Source organism: Vicugna pacos, chromosome 35, assembly GCF_048564905.1.
Source record: "Vicugna pacos chromosome 35, VicPac4, whole genome shotgun sequence".
NCBI lineage: Eukaryota > Metazoa > Chordata > Mammalia > Artiodactyla > Camelidae > Vicugna > Vicugna pacos.
The window spans coordinates 4,447,723-4,464,772 of NC_133021.1; the positions used below are offsets into that span (position 1 = coordinate 4,447,723).

Below are 17,050 nucleotides of genomic sequence, written 5' to 3' on the forward strand. Positions count from 1 at the left end.
TGTGTACCGCGAGGCTTGTTGTGGCTGGTGGATCCTAGGTAAAAGGGCAGAGTTCTGTGGGTGGATCAGTGTGATGGAGGAGCTGCCGCCCTCTGTGGAGCTTGGCTTAGGTCTTTGGTCCGGGAAGCTGTGTAAGTTCGAGATACTGCTGCTGCCCAAAGACCTGAGTTCACGGGTCAGTTTCCAGAACCTGAAAGGGCAGACAGTGGAAGATCTGCCTGGCATCAGCTTACTGGTGAGGCTCCGAGGTCCTTTCAGACTTGCCCAGTCCTGTTGAAGTCGGCTTTATGGGAGACACGAAGAGAAGCTGGCCGAAAAGCTGGCTGCACGGATTGAGGAGAGATGCGAACACATTGATGAGAGATGTCCTGCTACAATGGAGAATACTGGCCTGGAGACAGCTGTAGAGGATACCAGGCTCGAAAGACACTCATGAGACATATTGAACCTCGCTGATACTGGCAGAAACATACGGAGTGCCAACGTGGACTTGAGGAAGTTCCTCGATTCTCTGCTCCAAGAACGGGTCCACGATCCCTGACGTCTAAGAGAGAAGAGATGGCAGAGGTGATCAAAACGCTCATGTCCTTGGAAGAGGTCGTGAGAATCCACACGTCCCAAGGGGCATTTCCAAGCCATTCACACCAAAGTGCACCAAGCCCAGGTAAGCCTTTTCCCAGGTTTGGACCTAGCTAGCAAGCACTTGCTCTTCCCTCCACTCCACTCAGGCATCCATTTGGAAAGATCAGTACCTGAGCTGCAATGAAGCCAGTACGAGAAGAGCAAGCCCCTCCTCGAATCAGAGTTCCTCCAGCTTCACACTCTGTGAACAACAGTGAACTCCTTAAAGGTCAAATAGTCTCGACTGAAACAGATAGGAATTGAAAACTTAGCTCACACAAAGAAACGATGGCCTTCCGCTAGATTCAGCAAATGCTGGGTTTCTGTCTTCTCTGGGGTGAAGGGAGTGTGGTAAGTGAGGGGAATCTTTGACTGAACTTGAATATGTATTAGGCCTCAGTTTTTCAAGACAGTGTAGGTAAATATTAGAAGTCAGATAGTGAACTGAACTACAAAAGTCGCCAATGACATTAAAGACACTGCTTATGTGGACCGTCTTTCAGTTGAGTTAAGCCCCCGGGGGCACTCTATCAAGGGGGTGCAGACTTGGTTGCGTCCAATTGCTTTACCCAACATGATCGGAAGATTAAGCGTTCTCATCACTGATAGAAGAACCCCTGGTTCTCAACAGACTAGCATAGCTGCAGCAGGGTTCTCATAGCTATAATGCCTCTAGGTGCTTTTGGATTCAAACCTAAATGTGTATATTTGGTTTGTTTCTTCTTGTATTTTCCTAGAGAGGGATGTTACCCCTTGAAATGCCAACATAGGCCAGTAGGTGTCATTGGGAGTAAAGGGCACCACGTGCACAAGTGAATCCAACGTTGGGGGTTATTTCATGTTTCCAATAGGTATTTCATGGTTCCTGTTGGTTTCGGAGGCTTCAACAGTAAAGAGTGGACATGACCCCTTTAACAGTTTGGACTGCTAGTTTGCATTCTATCTGTCTATGTTTTCCTTAGAGCTGACAAAATGGTACCGAAATTGACAAGTCTGGCTTCTAGGTCGATTTAGTATGTTTCAAAAACTAACTTCATTTTCGTATAACTCCCAAAACATGTAAATCAATTCTATTAAACTTTTTAATGACTGCAAATGAGATATCAACACAATGTCAAAACTGGAGTCTTCGGACAACCCCTCCCACCACGGCTGTAGAGAAACAAAGAGCTATACAAAAATCACATTTCTGTGAAATGTATCTGGAAAGTGTTGATTCATCGATGCCCAGTTGGCAGAGAAGCAGTGCAACCTGCGCTCACTCGCTCCCATGTACACAGCAATGGGATCACACACTCACCCAGCCCTTGGCACAGGACACTTGCCGAAAAGAGGTCTGTTACTTCCAAAGACAGGATGAGGCCTCACAACGCCTGGAAGCAGGGGAAGGCAAAGCAGGGAATGGAAACCAGTGCAGGGTCTGACCCCTGGTGATGGAGCAGCAAAAGTGAAACTCTGTTTAACTTGGACACACACTCTCAAGCGAACAGGAGACATGGGATTGAAGGTGATGTGCTGAGTGTTAGAAGAGTGCACAGCAGATGCTTGGCTGACAGAACTCAAAGAAACCAGCACAAAATATCCCCACAGTTGATTCTGAGACCAAGATCCGAGCTGCCAAATTTGAGGGAGCAGAGGCAGCGGTCAGTGAGGGATAGGGCTACGGATGATGGCACACGCTGAGTCTCAGGGATCTGGAGTGCCTTGTGGGATGTGGTGAGTCCAATCAAGAGAGCAAACAGACGTGAGACCCCAATGAGAAAGCAACCACACTGGCGCGCGCGGTTGAGATTATCGATATGTCCCATGGCCACACCCAACGCATCTGCAGGACCAGGGACCAATTTGGCATTTTGCCAATAGAGCACGAGTGGGGCTTCATCAGAGATATCGTGCATCTGGTCTGAGGGATCCAGGGGGCCTTGGGTTTGAAATCAGAATGAAAAGCCTTAGGATCTGCTACATTCATAACCTGGGCTGGGATTATGGTTGGGTTTGAGCCACAGGATGCGCAACAGCTCTGCGATTGCCTTCGTGCACCCGTGCCACAAGGATGAGAGGACAAGGAAGAGTGGTGCAAGTCCACAGCGTGAGAAGAGGAAGCATTTCCTTCAGCATTATCTCCCAAATTCAGATGCTACATTTTGGATGGCACCGGCACGGTACGGCACCGAGGACACCAAGGTCGGTCTGCGGGATCATTCCAGCAGGCCCTGATGTGTGACATCCGTAGATATGCTTCCACTGGTGTTTCTGTAGACAGAGAAGCTCTGGGAAGAACTGGTTCATTGGGACATTCCCGTGGCACTACAAAGCACAAGCGCACTATCAGTTGGCAGTTTTGGAAACACTCCAAAATGACATAGAGCAGAATGCAGAGCTGAGAACCTTTAGAAGCTTCATTTCCACAAGAGGAAGTGCCCTGTGCACTTTCAGATTTGTGAGATAAGCGTAATCAAAATGAGGTTATGCTAATCGAAATAGTATGGGGTGTTCATCACAACAAAGGCAACACCAGCAATCGGAGATATACCAGACAACACACACAGGAACAGGACATGGCATCAATGTCTAGGAGAAATTGTCCTCACAGAAATCCCATGGATTTGCGTAGAGCCAAAAGTCTAAAGTTTTCACTTAACAAAGCCCTAGAAGTCTACATTAGATAACCTGATATTACCTGACCAGTAGAGATGAAGAAATACAGTAAAAGAAACAGGAAGTACCATTTTCAATTCCAAAGAGATTGAAGGCCCATAAGATAAGCTTTCAAACAACTAGACTGCAAAACGCTATCCAGAGCAAGTATTGAAAACGGAGGTGAGGGAAACACTGAAGGACAAGAGTGTCTCAGAATCCCAAAAGGCAGATTACCAGAAAAGGGGAAGAGAAAGCCTAAAGACGAGCCAAATAATGTCAGAAAACTCAGTGGATGAGAAAATATCAGGGCTAAAATTCAGTCCTAAGCAGACTAGATAATGCAGCGGGACGCGTGAATGACTGTGAAGTCAGGGGATCAGAAATGCCTCGGTCAGGAGCAGACATAGGAAAGCAAGTGCAAACCAATCAAAACATTGCTGTTGAATCCTGGGGTAAGAAAAGACATGAAAGACTAGGATTCGTAAGAGTCCCAGATGGAAACGCAAGAGATAAAGAAAAAAAAAATGTCTGAAAAGTTACCTGTAGGAAACTCAGACTGAAACTTGCTGAAAGCCAAGAAAGAAACATCTATGCGAATTCAGGAAGTACACAGCGTCCAAAGGAGGTGGAATCCCAATAGACCTACCAGCAGCTGTAGGATTCAAATCAACAAAGTTCATGAGCATCCCAGTGATTTAAAATGCGCCTGGTGGAAAGCAACATAGTCACAAGAGGACCTCCAGAGGGGTTTCAGCTGATAACTCGGCAGCAATATTGCAGGACAGGGAGGAGTGCCACGACATAGACCATATCCTGAATGGCAAAATGCTGCCATCTAGGGTAGCCTATGCCACATGACCGCCATTTCTAATAACGGCAGAGCTAGAGAATTCCACAGACCGGCCAATCTTAAAAGAATTCAGCAGTTCGAAACTTATCCTACAAGAAAGGTTGAGAATTCTCCCCTGAATAGAAAAGCAGCAAGATGAAATGGAAAGAAGAAAACCATTATTGGAAATGCAAGAAGAGCATGAGTGGCAAAGAAGAAACAAGAAGAAAGCAAGGAGGACATCAAAACCCTAAAGATGGGAGAGGGAAGCAGGAAATCATAGGTGACTGGAAGCACTATCTTAAGTGAATCAGCTTATATGACTCTCTGTTTGAAGCGAACGGAGAGATGCATGGCCTGACGTGTTTGCCAAACAGACGAGAAGCAGACCAACAAAGAATCAAACAAACACACAAGCACCAAAAGGGTACGGTTGGCTGACATATACCAAGGGAACCACGATTATTCAAAAGAAAATACTCAAGGTGATGTCAAGGATCATTCAGCACGCATCGACCCAGTATCGCGGCTTGCATGTACTCAGCACACTTGTATTCGGAACTCAGAGGCGTGCATTTATATTCGTCAATATTGATTCATAAGAGCATATCGTGACCTAACCCAAATGCCGATTTGGTGTCAAAGGTATTCCTAGGCCGTGATATAGACTTGCAAGTCTTCCAACAGGACGAATGAATGCCGTATTCTACCCTACGTAGAGAAGAAATGGCATAAGCCTATAACAAAGACAAGTAGCTCTGCAAAAGTGTACTAAGAGCAAAAGAGACAGACAGTAAAGTGCACACTGGGGTTGGCTTCATTACTAGGAATTTCAGCCCCCATGAAACCAATGGATCCATATCCTGGGAGTGCGGGGGTTTCAGCAGAAATCAACCGACGGGTATGTATTCCGGCTGTACAGATATTACAGGAACAATAGATTCCTGTAGTGTGTCTGTGTACTGTGAACTGTTAGAAAGTTTAAAGACGTGTGAAACCATCAACTGAAAATGGACACACTTCCCTCCGTTGGTACTGTGCATACATATCTGAACAAAAAGAAAGAGGGAGGAAAAAAGCCCATGGGACGCTAGTGGATAAAATCACATTTACCTTTGGAACCTCTTGTCTCATGCAGCCCCTCTCCCAACATTGACAAAATGCAGCCACCTTTGTGGATGGCAGTTGCCGGTTTAATTCCACGTAGAATTTTGGTGTGTTACACGAGGCTTGTTGTGGCCTGTGGATCCATGGTAACTGGAGAGAGCCCTGTGGGTGGATCAGTGTGATGGAGTGGCGCCGCCCTCTGTGGAGCTTGGCTTAGGTCTCTTTTTTGGGAAGCTGTGTAAGTTCGAGATACTGCTGCTGCCCAGTGGCCTGTGTTTACGGGTCAGTTTTCAGAATCTTAAAGAGCAGACAGTGGAAGAAGTGCCTGTCATCAGCTCACTGGTGAGTCTCCGAGGTACTTTCAGAATTGCCCAATCCTTTAGAATTTGACTTCATAGGAGACACGAAGAGAATCTGGCAGGAAATCTGTCTGCACAGATTGAGGTGAGATGTGAACACATTGATGACAGTTGTTCTGCTACAATGAAGAATACTGTCATGGAGACAGCTGTAGAGAATACCAAGCTTGGAAGACATTCATGGACATATTGTGCCTCGCTGATACTGTCAGTAACATGTGGAATGTGAACATGCACTTGAGGAAGGTACTGAATTCTCTGCTCCAAGTACGGGTCCAAGATTTCTTCCGTCCAAAAAAGAAGAGAAGGTAGAAGTGATAGAAGCTCTCATGTTCTTGGAAGATGTCTTGAAATTCCAAACGTCCCAAGGGGCATTTACACACCACTCAGACGACCAAGCACCAAGCCCTGGTAAGCCTTTTCCCAGGGTTGTGCCTTGCTCTCAAGCACTTGCTTTTCCCTCCCCTTCACTCAGTTATCCATTTCAGAAAATCAGCCCTTGAACTGCATAGAAGCCAGTAGGAGCACAGGAAGCCCCTCCTAGAATCAGAGTTCCTCCACCTTCACATTCTGTGCACAACAGTGAACTCCTCCATGGTCAACTACTCTCGACTAAAATAGGTTGGTTTGAATTCTTAGCTCACACTGTGAAATGATGACCTTCCCCCAGATTCAGATCATGCTGGGGTTTTATCTAATTTGGTGTGAAGGGTGTTTTGTAAGTGAGTGGATTCTTTGCCTGAATTTGAATATTTATTTATCCTCAGTTTTTCAAAACAGTATTTGTAACTATTATAATTCTGTTATTGAAATTAAGTGTAATTGTTGGCACATATATGTAGTGACTCATTTTTTGTGGACCATCTTTTCCCTTCAGTCAAGTACCGGGTGCAGGATATAATGTGGTTGCCATATTTGTCGGGTTTGTGTTTCTCAACATAATTGGACGATTAAACATTCTCATCTTTCATAGAAGAGCACATGATTCTCAATAGCCTAGCAAAACTGCAGCAGTGTTCTCATATCTATAACGTCTCTAAGTGCTATTGAAACCAAGCCTATATAAAAATACATTGTTTGGGTTTCTTTGTGCTTTCCTAAATATTAATGTTGCCCCTTGAATCGCCAACATTGACCAGTATGTGCCATTATTAGGAAAGGGCACCACATGAACAATGGAAACCCATGGTTGTGGTTGTTAATGATTCTAAGAATTATTTCATTGTTCTTCTTAGTGTTGGAAGCACCAGGAAAAGTGTTGACCTGCCTCCTTCATGACTTTTGGCTGCTAATTTATATTTTCTGTGTATTTTCTTATTTGGGTATTTCAAGCTGATACCTAAATATGGCAACTCTGTCTTGTACTTAGATTTAGTATATTTCTAAAACTATCTTTATTTTGATACACTTCCCATAGTATGTAATTCAATTCTGTTAACTATTTGAAAGTCTGCAATGGAGGTATGTACACATTGTCAGACTTGGAATCTTCAAACACATCCTTCCACCATTGATATAGAGAAAAATAGCTAAACAAGGATCAAGTGTCTGTGAGTTATGTCTTAATTGTGTTAATTTATCCATGCCAAACTGGCAGAGTACCAGTGCAAACTTCGCTCACTCTCTCCCATGTAAACAGCAAGATAAACATCCACTCTCCCGGCCCTTGGCTCAGGATCCCTGCTGAATAATGGCCAAACATCTCTTACTTAAAAAGTCAGAAAGAATTCTCACATAACCTGGAAAGAGTAGAAGGCAAAGTAGAGAATGGAAATCACTGCAGGACCTGACCTTTGGTGAAGGAGCAGTAAAGGGGAAACTGTGTTTTACTGGGATGCACACTCTAAAGTGGACAGGTCATTTAAGATGGAAGACGATGTGATGAGGGCTAAAAGAGTGCATAGTGGACGTTTGATTGACATAACTGAAAGCAATAATCACAAAATTTCTCTGCAATTGATTCCCAGACCAATACTCCATCTGCCAATTTTGAGCTAGGAGTGCCTGTGGAATCTATGTGTTAAGGGTGTGACTGATGTCACAAATTTATTCCCAGGGGTTTGGAGATTGTTTTGGGCTGTGGTTGGTACTAGCTAGAGAACAGATCTGCCTGGGTCCTCTCTTAATATTAAATCTGCTGGCATATGTGTTGTGGATTAGCTTAGTAACCCAGGACCTTAGTCACAGCCTTTTCACTTCCACAGTATAATTGCTCATTTTCTCCATAAAGGAGAAATGCTCTCAATCAGAGCCATCTTTATCTGGTTTCTAGAATCCAGGGCAAGTTAGTGTTGAAATAAGATTCTATAGCCAAAAGATCTGCAACTTTCATAGGCAGGATTGAAATTTCTTATTGTCCAAAGCAGAGGTTTTTGAAATGCTCCATGCTTGCCTTTGAGTTCCCATGCCTTATTGACAAGAGTTTTTGGAGCAGAGATCTGCTGAAAAATAGGGGAATTTGAAGGCTTTCCATCAACCTTACCTACCACATGCTAATGCAACTATAGTTGTGGTGCTGACCCAGTACTACACTAAGGACCCGATTGTGGCACTGCAGGATTGTTTCTGCAGGTTCTAATGTGTGACATCATTAGATTTGTTTCCACTTTTGTTTTTGCTTGCAGAGAACCTGAGGGAATCCATTATAAAATTTTGACTTTTCCGTGGCAAGAGTAAGGACGAATGCACTTTCATGAGAGTGTATTGGAACCATTCCCTCTCCACATATCCAGCCTGCAACCCAGAAACCATTTGGAAACCTCTATTCCAGCAAAAATTACTAGTCCCAGCACTGTCAGAACTATGATAAACATTTAACCAAAATGACACTCTGCTAACTTTACTAGAATAGGTTATATTCACCACAACAAAAACCACAGTAGCAATCATAGATATAACAGGCAACGGACACAGAAGGAATGCATGCCATCATTACATACCAAAAACAATCCTCACAGCATTAAAACTAAATGTGCACAGAAATGATTTCACTTACAAAAGCCATTCAAGTCTGTAATAGATAACTGATAATCCTTAACCCATAGCGATAGAGAGATATAATAAAGTTAAAAGAACTATTCCAAATTTTCAAAAGACAAGAGTCTCCTGAAAGAATATCCAATGTATTAGACCCCCAAAATTTACTAGAACATAACTTGAAAAGGGAGGACATAAAAATACTGAAGGAAATCTTGAGTCTATGAATACAAATGCAGGCTAGTATAAATGGAAAGAGAAAGACTTTAGATGAGCCAAATATAATCAGAAAACTCAATGGTGAGAATAGCTAAGCTAAAGACAGTCCAAATCGGACTAGATAATGCACAGGAACAAATAAATGACTTAGAAAACAGGATAACTGCAATCACTCAGTCAGAACACGACATAGAAAAGCAAGTGAAAACCAATGCAAGCAATGCAACTGAAACCTGGGATAAGAGAAAACATACCAGTGTATGACTCATAGGGATCCCACATGGAAAAGAATAAAGACAAATGGTTTGAAAAGGTATTTGAAGAAATCAGACTGAAATTTTCTTAAACCAAATATAGAACCGGCTATCTCAACATAGCAAGCACAGAGCGTCCAAGCATTATGAACCCCAGTAGGCCTAGAACAATATGTATTCTAATTTAAATGGCAAAAATTGATAATAAGGAAATGATTCTGAATGCACCAAAATAGAAACAAGTGCATTGCAAGAGAACTTTTTAATGTCTTCAGCTGATTTCTCAACAGATAGATTGGTAATTTTTTCTTCCCTCTTTCCTTTTGTGTTGATCTCTATTCCAAGAACTGATGAAAGGCAGATTCCTTCAGTCTAAACAAGATGAGTTGGCAGAGATTCTAAAAGTGTTCAAGTTCTTGGAAGAGGTCATCAGAATCAACACATTTCAAGGGGCTTTTTCAGAAAATACAAGAGACCATGCACCAAGCCCTGTTTATCCTTTTCCCAGGAGTGGGCCAATGTATTAAGACTTGCTGTTCCTTCACACTCAGCCAACCATACCCTCAGTCTGCTACTGCAGGAGAATTAGAGCCAGGTCCAATTTTACCAATACTGTAAGGAGAACCTGAGCCTGCTACTGCAGGATACACAGCACTGTGTCCCATTTCACCAATCTTTCAAGGAGACCCTAAGCCTACTCCTGCAGGAGACTCAGAGCTGAATCACATTCCTCCAGCTGTGTAGGAAGACCATCATGCCTTCACTTGCAATGGATCCAGGAATGTGTCCAATTAAACTAGCCTTGTACGGAGACCTTGAGCCTGTTCCTGCAGGGGAAACAGATCTCTGTCATATTCCACCATCCCTCCAGGAAGATGCAGGGCCTCCTCCTGCAGGAGACTCAGGAATTGGTCCAATTTCACCAGTCCTGCAGGAAGACTCTGAGCCAATTCCTGCAGGAGGCCCAGGACTGGGTCCCATTCCATCAATCATGCACTAAGACCTTGAATTGGGTCCAATTCCACTAGCCTTGCTGGGTGACCCACAAGCCTGATCCTGCTGGAAAATTAGAGATATGTCATATTCCAGAAGCCCTGCAGGAAGACTGAAAGCCTGCGTCTGCAGGGGACCCAGGAATAGGTCCAAATACGCCAGCCTTGCTGGGAGAGCACAAACCTGATCCTGCAGGTGATACACAGTGAGGTACAATTCCAACAGCCCTGCAGGGATATCCTGAGGCCACTTCGGCAGGAAACACATGACTGAGTCACATTCCAATACCCCAGAAGGGAGACCATGAGCCTGCTACTCCAGGAAACCCAGAACTTCGTCCCATTCCACCAAACCTGCAGTCCAACACTAAGACTGCATCTGCAGAAAACACAGTGTGGGTCACATAACACCAGCCCTGTAGTGAGACTACAAACCTGCTCCTGGGGGAGACCAAGCCATTCACAGAGAACATGAGCCAGCTCCTGCAGAAGAACAAGAGTTGTGTGACATTCTACCAGCTCTGCAGGTAATCCATAGGCTTGCTCCTGCAGGAGACAGACATCCCAGTCCAATTCCATCAGCCTCTCCAGGGAGAACCCCAGCCTCCTCCTGCAGGAGACACATAACTAGATCCCATTCCACCAACCCTGCATGGAAACACTGAGCTTGCTCCTGCAGCATACCCACAGCCAAGTCATATTAAAACAAACCCTGCAGGGAGACACTGAGCCTGCAATTGTAGGAGACCCAGGACTGGGACCAATTCCAACAGCTCTCCAGGGAATCCCTCACCTGCTCCCATAGGAGACTAAAAGCCATCAGTTCTGGTGGGGTCCCTGAGCCTGCATCTGCAAAAGAACCACAGGGTGGAGTCACATTCCACCAGCCCTGCAAAGAGAACAGAACCTGCTACTGCAGGAGACACAGGACTAGGTCCCATTCCACCAACCTTGCAGGGATACCCTGAGCCTTGGACCAAGGAATGAGACAAATTCTGCTAACCTTCTAGGGAGACCATGAGCTTCTCCTGCAAGAGAACCAGAGATGGGTCATATTACAGTATTCTTCCAGGAAGACCCAAGGCCTGCTCCTGCAGGAGATGCAAGAACAGGCCCAATTCCACCAGCCTGAAGGCAGAGTCCAAATCTGTTCTGGCAGGTGACCTAGAGAAGGGGCCCATTCCACCAGCCCTGCAGGGAGACTCTGAGCCTACTACTACAGGAGACCAAGGAATGGGTCCCATTAAACCAACCCTGAAGGGAGACACAGAAACTACACTTGCAGGAACCACAGAGCCAGGTCACATTCCATCAGCCCTGTAGTGACCCCTGAGCTGGGTCCAATTACACTATCCTTGCAAGGAGACTCTGTGCCTACTCCTGAAGCAGAACCAGTGATGGGTCATGTTCCAACAACCCTGCAGGAAGACCTGGAGCTGCTTCTGCAGAAGACCCAGGACAGGGTCTGATTCCAGCATCCCAGCAGGGAGAAAAATAGCCTGCTCCTGCAAGTGACCAATATCTGAGTCATATTCCACTAGCCATACAGGAAGAACATAAGCCTGCTGTTGCAGGAAACTCAGAACCATGTGCCATTCCAGCAACACTGCAAGGAGACTCTGAGCCTGCCCCTGCAGGAAACAGAACCCAGTCACATTCCGCAAGCACTGCAGGGATACCAGAGCCTGCACATGCAGGAGACCCAGGCCTGGGACCAATTCTACCAACCCTGTGGAAAGACCCTGAATCAGCTCTAGCATTAGACTAAGAGCCATGTCACATTCTACCAGCCCTACAGGTAATTTATCAGCCTGCAACCTACACCTTCAAAAGACCCAAGAATTGGACCAATTCCAATGGCACTGCAGGGAGACCATGAGCCATGTCCAATTCCACTAGCCCTGCAGGAAGGCCCTGAGCCTAATCCTACAGGAGAACCTGAGATTGGTCATGTTGCATCATGAGCCTGCTCCTCCAGGAGACCCAGGACTATGTCCCATCCACCAGCCCTGCAGGGAAACCCTGAGACTGTCCCTTCAGGAGAACCACAACTGGGTCACATTTCACTAGCAATGCAGGGAGACTTAGAGCCTACACCTTCAAGACACCCAAGAATTGGAACAATTCCAGCAGCACTACAGGGACACCATTAGCCAGGTCCAATTCCACTAGCCCTGCATGTAGACCCCGAGCATGCTCCTGTAGGAGACCCAGAACTGGGTCTCATTCCACAAGGCTTGCAGGGAGAAACTCTGCCTGTTTCTGCAAGAGACCAACAGCTGAGTCACATTTCACCAGCCCTGAAGGGAGACCCCAGTCCTGCACCTGCAAAGGACCTAAGACTGGAACAAAATCGACTAGCCCTGTAGGGGGACCCTGAGCCTGCTTCTGAAAGAGAATCAGAGATGGGTCATATTCCAACAACCCAGCAGGGACAGTCCAAGCCTGCTCCTGCAGGAGATATAGAGCAGGGTGAAATTGCAAAACCTTGCAAGGACACCCTGAATCTGCTGCTGCAGGAGAAAAATGATGGGGTCTCATTCCACAAGTCTTACAAGGATACCCTGAGCCTGGTCTTACATGAGATCCTGAGCTGGCTCCTGCAGGAGACCCAGGACTGGGTCCCATTCTAACAACCCTGCTGGGGAACCCGAGCCTGCACCTGCAAAACACACAGAACCGTGTCACATCCCACCAGCTCTGCAGACTGTAAGACTAGCCCTACAGGAGACCTAGAGCCAGGTTACATTACCAGTCCTGCAGGGAGACCCTGAGCCTGATCTTGTAGCTCCCCCTGCACGTACACACATACTTCTATGAGACCCAGAGCCAATTCAGGCATCACCACCCCTACGGGCTGAGATGTCTCTGCAACCACCAACACTGTCATCTAATTCTAAGAATCAACCCACTCCCAGACCCGAACTTTACTTCCCTTCTCCTGGCATCATTTTTGTTTGTTTTTTTCTGTCATTTCCTTGTTTTCTTTCATGTCATTTAGAGTACCATCTATTTTTATGTTTTAAGTTTACCATAATAAAATTTAGATGTTTTTCCATTTTAAATTGTGCAATTCAGGAGCATTAAGTGCATTCACAATGCTGTGTAACCATCGTCACTGTCTAGTTTCAGACTGTTTCTTTCCTCAAAATAAAACCCCGTATCCAAAGCACACATTCTCTTTTCTCCCTCCCCCAATCCCTGACAAGCCCTAATCCTCTTTCTCTCTGTGTGTCTTTCCCTACACTGGATGTTCCCTATCAATGAAACCATACAAAAGGTGGCTGTTTGTGTCTGCTCTCATATTTTAACAAGGGATTGGTGTTTTTTTTTTTACTTGAAGTAGCATTTTGGTTATTTCAAAGGGAAATCCAAGTGGAATAAAGATGAGATGTACAAAATGAATATTTTTAGTAACTATGTGCATAATCTCGAGACAGGCACTGCTATTCTATGTGTGAAACCAGAGCCAGGAGGGAGATACTTAGCTCTTCCTGTGGCAAAACATAACCTAACAAAATAAAAAATAATAATATTCAAAATCCATGAAAGACAAACCACAACATGGAAAAATCATTTTTCATAACCTAAAGTCAGAGAAAGGTTTCACATCCCTGTGGTCCAAAAATATCTTGAAACACTGTGTTCTAAACAGAAACAGAACAAACACATGCAATTCCAACAAGAGGCAATGCAGGTGGCCAGTGTATATTAGAGATGCTCGACCTCTCAAGTGAGGATGCACGAAGATGTTCACACTTCGGAGACAGCATTGATCAACATCACACTGGCAGGCCTTTAGCCTGGTGACAACTAGCTCTAGGGACAACATGAGGAGGCAGAGGCCACAGTAGATCCCCTGGAGGGGAGAGTGAGCAGACTCTCCTCTCTGGGAGAACAGTATGCAGGATGCATCACAGTTCCACAAGTGCACCACTTTCCGAGCAGTGCTGATGCTTAGTGTTGATCATACTAAAATTCTTGCACAATTTTTCAAAGATGTCTTTTCAAAGATGTTCATCACAGTCCTGGTTAAACTACTACGGAAATGGAAGCAACACTAATGTTCATGGAGAGGGGGTGGGATTCATCAGTTCTGGTTCACATGGAGGAATGAATGTTGTGCAGCTGGAAAAATGAGTGCTAGATCTTTCCCTGATGTCAAGGAAGCCCTCAGTTTGGATGCCTGTTAATCCATCACCTACATCCCAGATGCCATCTCTATGACCACATATGTGTCAAATCATCATAGATGTAAATGAATCTTGTGGTGTGTGAGAGACAGAGGCAGAGAGAATGAGAGAGATAGAGACTGAGAGATGTTCACCAAACCATTAATGACGGTCACTTCTGGGAGTGGGATTTGCAAATCTCTGCACTTTTCCTTTAGGCAACATTTCAAGCGTTTATAATGTATCTATATTGCTTTACTAATTCTAAGGTATCAAAAGCATATGTTACTTGAGATTCATTCATATTTCATCTATAGAATAAAATTTATTATTTTTATTTTAAAATATTTGTTACAAGTACAATCAGCATTTATGAGAGTAAAATGATAAATTCTAAAGAATAAAGAATCAGATAAAGAACAAAATCTTTTGGTGATTCAGACACAGGCCAGCTAGTTGGCAGTAAATGACAGGGTGGGACAGGTTTCTCCAGAAGGTTGTGTATGTTCTGAATCAGCATCCAATAGAGGCAAGGAAAAATTACAAGACATGTACGCTGAAAACTACAACAGCTTGTTGAGAGTAATTAAGAAAGACCTAGCCCTATTTTAAAATTTGAAGGAGCCAAAATGGCAGAGTAGACAGACTCACAGCTTGACCTCTCCCACTAATACACAAAGAATTACATCTACAAAAACACTGAATTACACAGAAACCTCCTGAACTTTGGTAGAGTGTCTCTTATTTTGAAATACTGGAAGATTCTCACAAAATATGGTAAGGAATAAAAAGAGAAAAGAAAAATTCAGTGCAGGACTGATCCTGCAGGGAAAAAGTAGCATAGGAAGAAAGGCACCCTCACAGTGGGACACAACCTCTCTAGCTGGGAGATCAGCTAGGAAAGAAGCAGAGCTTCCAAGGTTTGGAGGAGACAGTGGCAACTGCATGGCAGGCAGAACTGGGGAAAACTGACCCAGAGGGTCCCTGTGATGACCAGTCCTAGACATGAGCTAGCAGGGATGAGCCAGAACTGGCTACTGGAGTCAGTGAAGAGCCCAGGCAGAGGGCTGGGTCACACTGCAGAGAGGCAGCCTCAGGAAACTAGAGGGCAGTGTGAGCTCTGGCTGTGTGTGTGTGGAACAGAACAGACTGAAACTCTCATAAAAAAGCACCAATGTTGGTATAATGGGGGAGGAATGAAACACAGCTGTGCCAAAGTCACTTTCTCCACTTGGCTCCATTGTTGGTGTGTTCTCACGAGAAGAGAAATGGGGCTTGGTGATAGCCAACACTGCTGCACAAAGGCAGAGCTGAATGTTGACTCCATACCCTGTGCCATTGCAACTTCACAGGCGGGACTGAGATTTGTTTACAGCCCCAGGAAGAGAGGGTGGATTTGCTGTATCTGGTAACTTTGTGGATCCACACCTCTGAGACTTACAGGCAGTAAGTGGAGTTCTGACTCAAGAAGGGTGGCCAGTGAGGGTACTTAGAACAGGGTGGTGTACGGTTCCATATGTGGTTGCGGGATTGGGGTTTGAGCTGAACCTGTAGTGGACCACAAATTCATGTGTGTGACTGCACACTTGCTAAGGCAGGTCCAAGGGACTGACACTGCTGGATCTGCATGATGTTTCCTGGGGCTCAGAACCTGAGGGGCACCAGAGTAGGTGGTTGACATTCCCATAGTTAGGCAGGGATAAAGCCAACATCAACAAATAGTACTTTGTAAGTCTGCATAACAAGTAACAGGCAACACCACAGAGAGAACTCCCCAGTGAACATCTTCTGCCTATTTTTCTTCACAACTGAAGTGCTCCAACCCTGCCTACTACATATCACGGCTCAGAAACGGGTCTAGAAGAAATACATAGAGCCAGAGAAATATAAGTAAAATAAAGAAGCCAAGGAACCACTTTCAATTAAAAGAACAAGAGAAATCCCCTGAAAGAACAATCAGTAAAATAGACTTTGATAGTCTACTAGACTTCAAAAAGGGAATGATCACCTCACTGAAAGAACTAAAAGAGACTATCAATAAAGACAGAAAACTTTAAAAAGAAAATTTAAACTATAAAAAGAGCTAGTTAAAAATAGAAAATTCAACTACAGGCAATCAAAAGAAGACTAGATAATGCAGAGGAATGAATAAATGACTTAGGAGACAAGATAAAAGAAATAACCCAAAAAGAACAGTAGACAGAAAAGTCAATAAAAACCAATTAAAGCAAGATAATATAAAGTGTGCCAGCCTATGCATAATGGTGAGTCCCAGAAGGAGAAGAAAGAGAAAGGGGGATTGAAAAGATAGTTAAAGAAATCATGACTGAAAACTTTCCAAACCTTAAGAAGGAAATAATTATCCAAGTACAGGAGGCACACAGGGTCCCAAACAAGGAGAAACCAAACAGACCTACACCAAGACATATTATAGTTAAAATGGTTAAAGTTAAATAAAATATTCTAAAGGCAGTGAGAGAAAAACAAAGTGTTTGTTACAAGGGAGTCCCATAAGCTTTCAGCAGTTTTCACTACCTAAAAACTTCTGGCCAGAAGGGAGTGGCAAGATATATTCAAAGTCCTGAATAAGAAAAGGCTGCAAACTAGGATACTCTATCTAGAAAGACTATCCTTTAGAACAGAAAGAAAGAATTTCACAGACAAGCAAAAACTAAAAGAATTCAGCAGTACTAAATCTATGATAAAAAAAAAATTTGAAAGTTCTAATCTAAATAAAAAAAAACAGGAAGCTATAGAAATTAAGAGACCATAATTGGAAATGCGATAAATACAGTGAGTTGCAAGGGAAAACATGAGGATATAAATAAGTCAGTAAGTCAATAAAGAAAACAAGAAAGCAAACAAGAAAGAGAGAATAGCA

General features: G+C 44.2%; 1 protein-coding gene across 1 annotated transcript in view; it reads right to left on the bottom strand.

Annotated features, from left to right (window-relative positions):
- Window positions 1-274: 274 nt before the first annotated feature.
- The window catches only part of LOC140691457 (uncharacterized), a 57,995-nt gene continuing 41,219 nt past the window's right edge, over window positions 275-17,050 (bottom strand). The window contains exons 16-17 of the mRNA XM_072955084.1: window positions 753-865; window positions 275-544 (exon numbers count right to left, since the gene is read on the bottom strand). The gene's annotated coding sequence lies outside the window, so the exon portion shown is untranslated. The remainder of the gene's footprint in view (window positions 545-752; window positions 866-17,050) is intronic.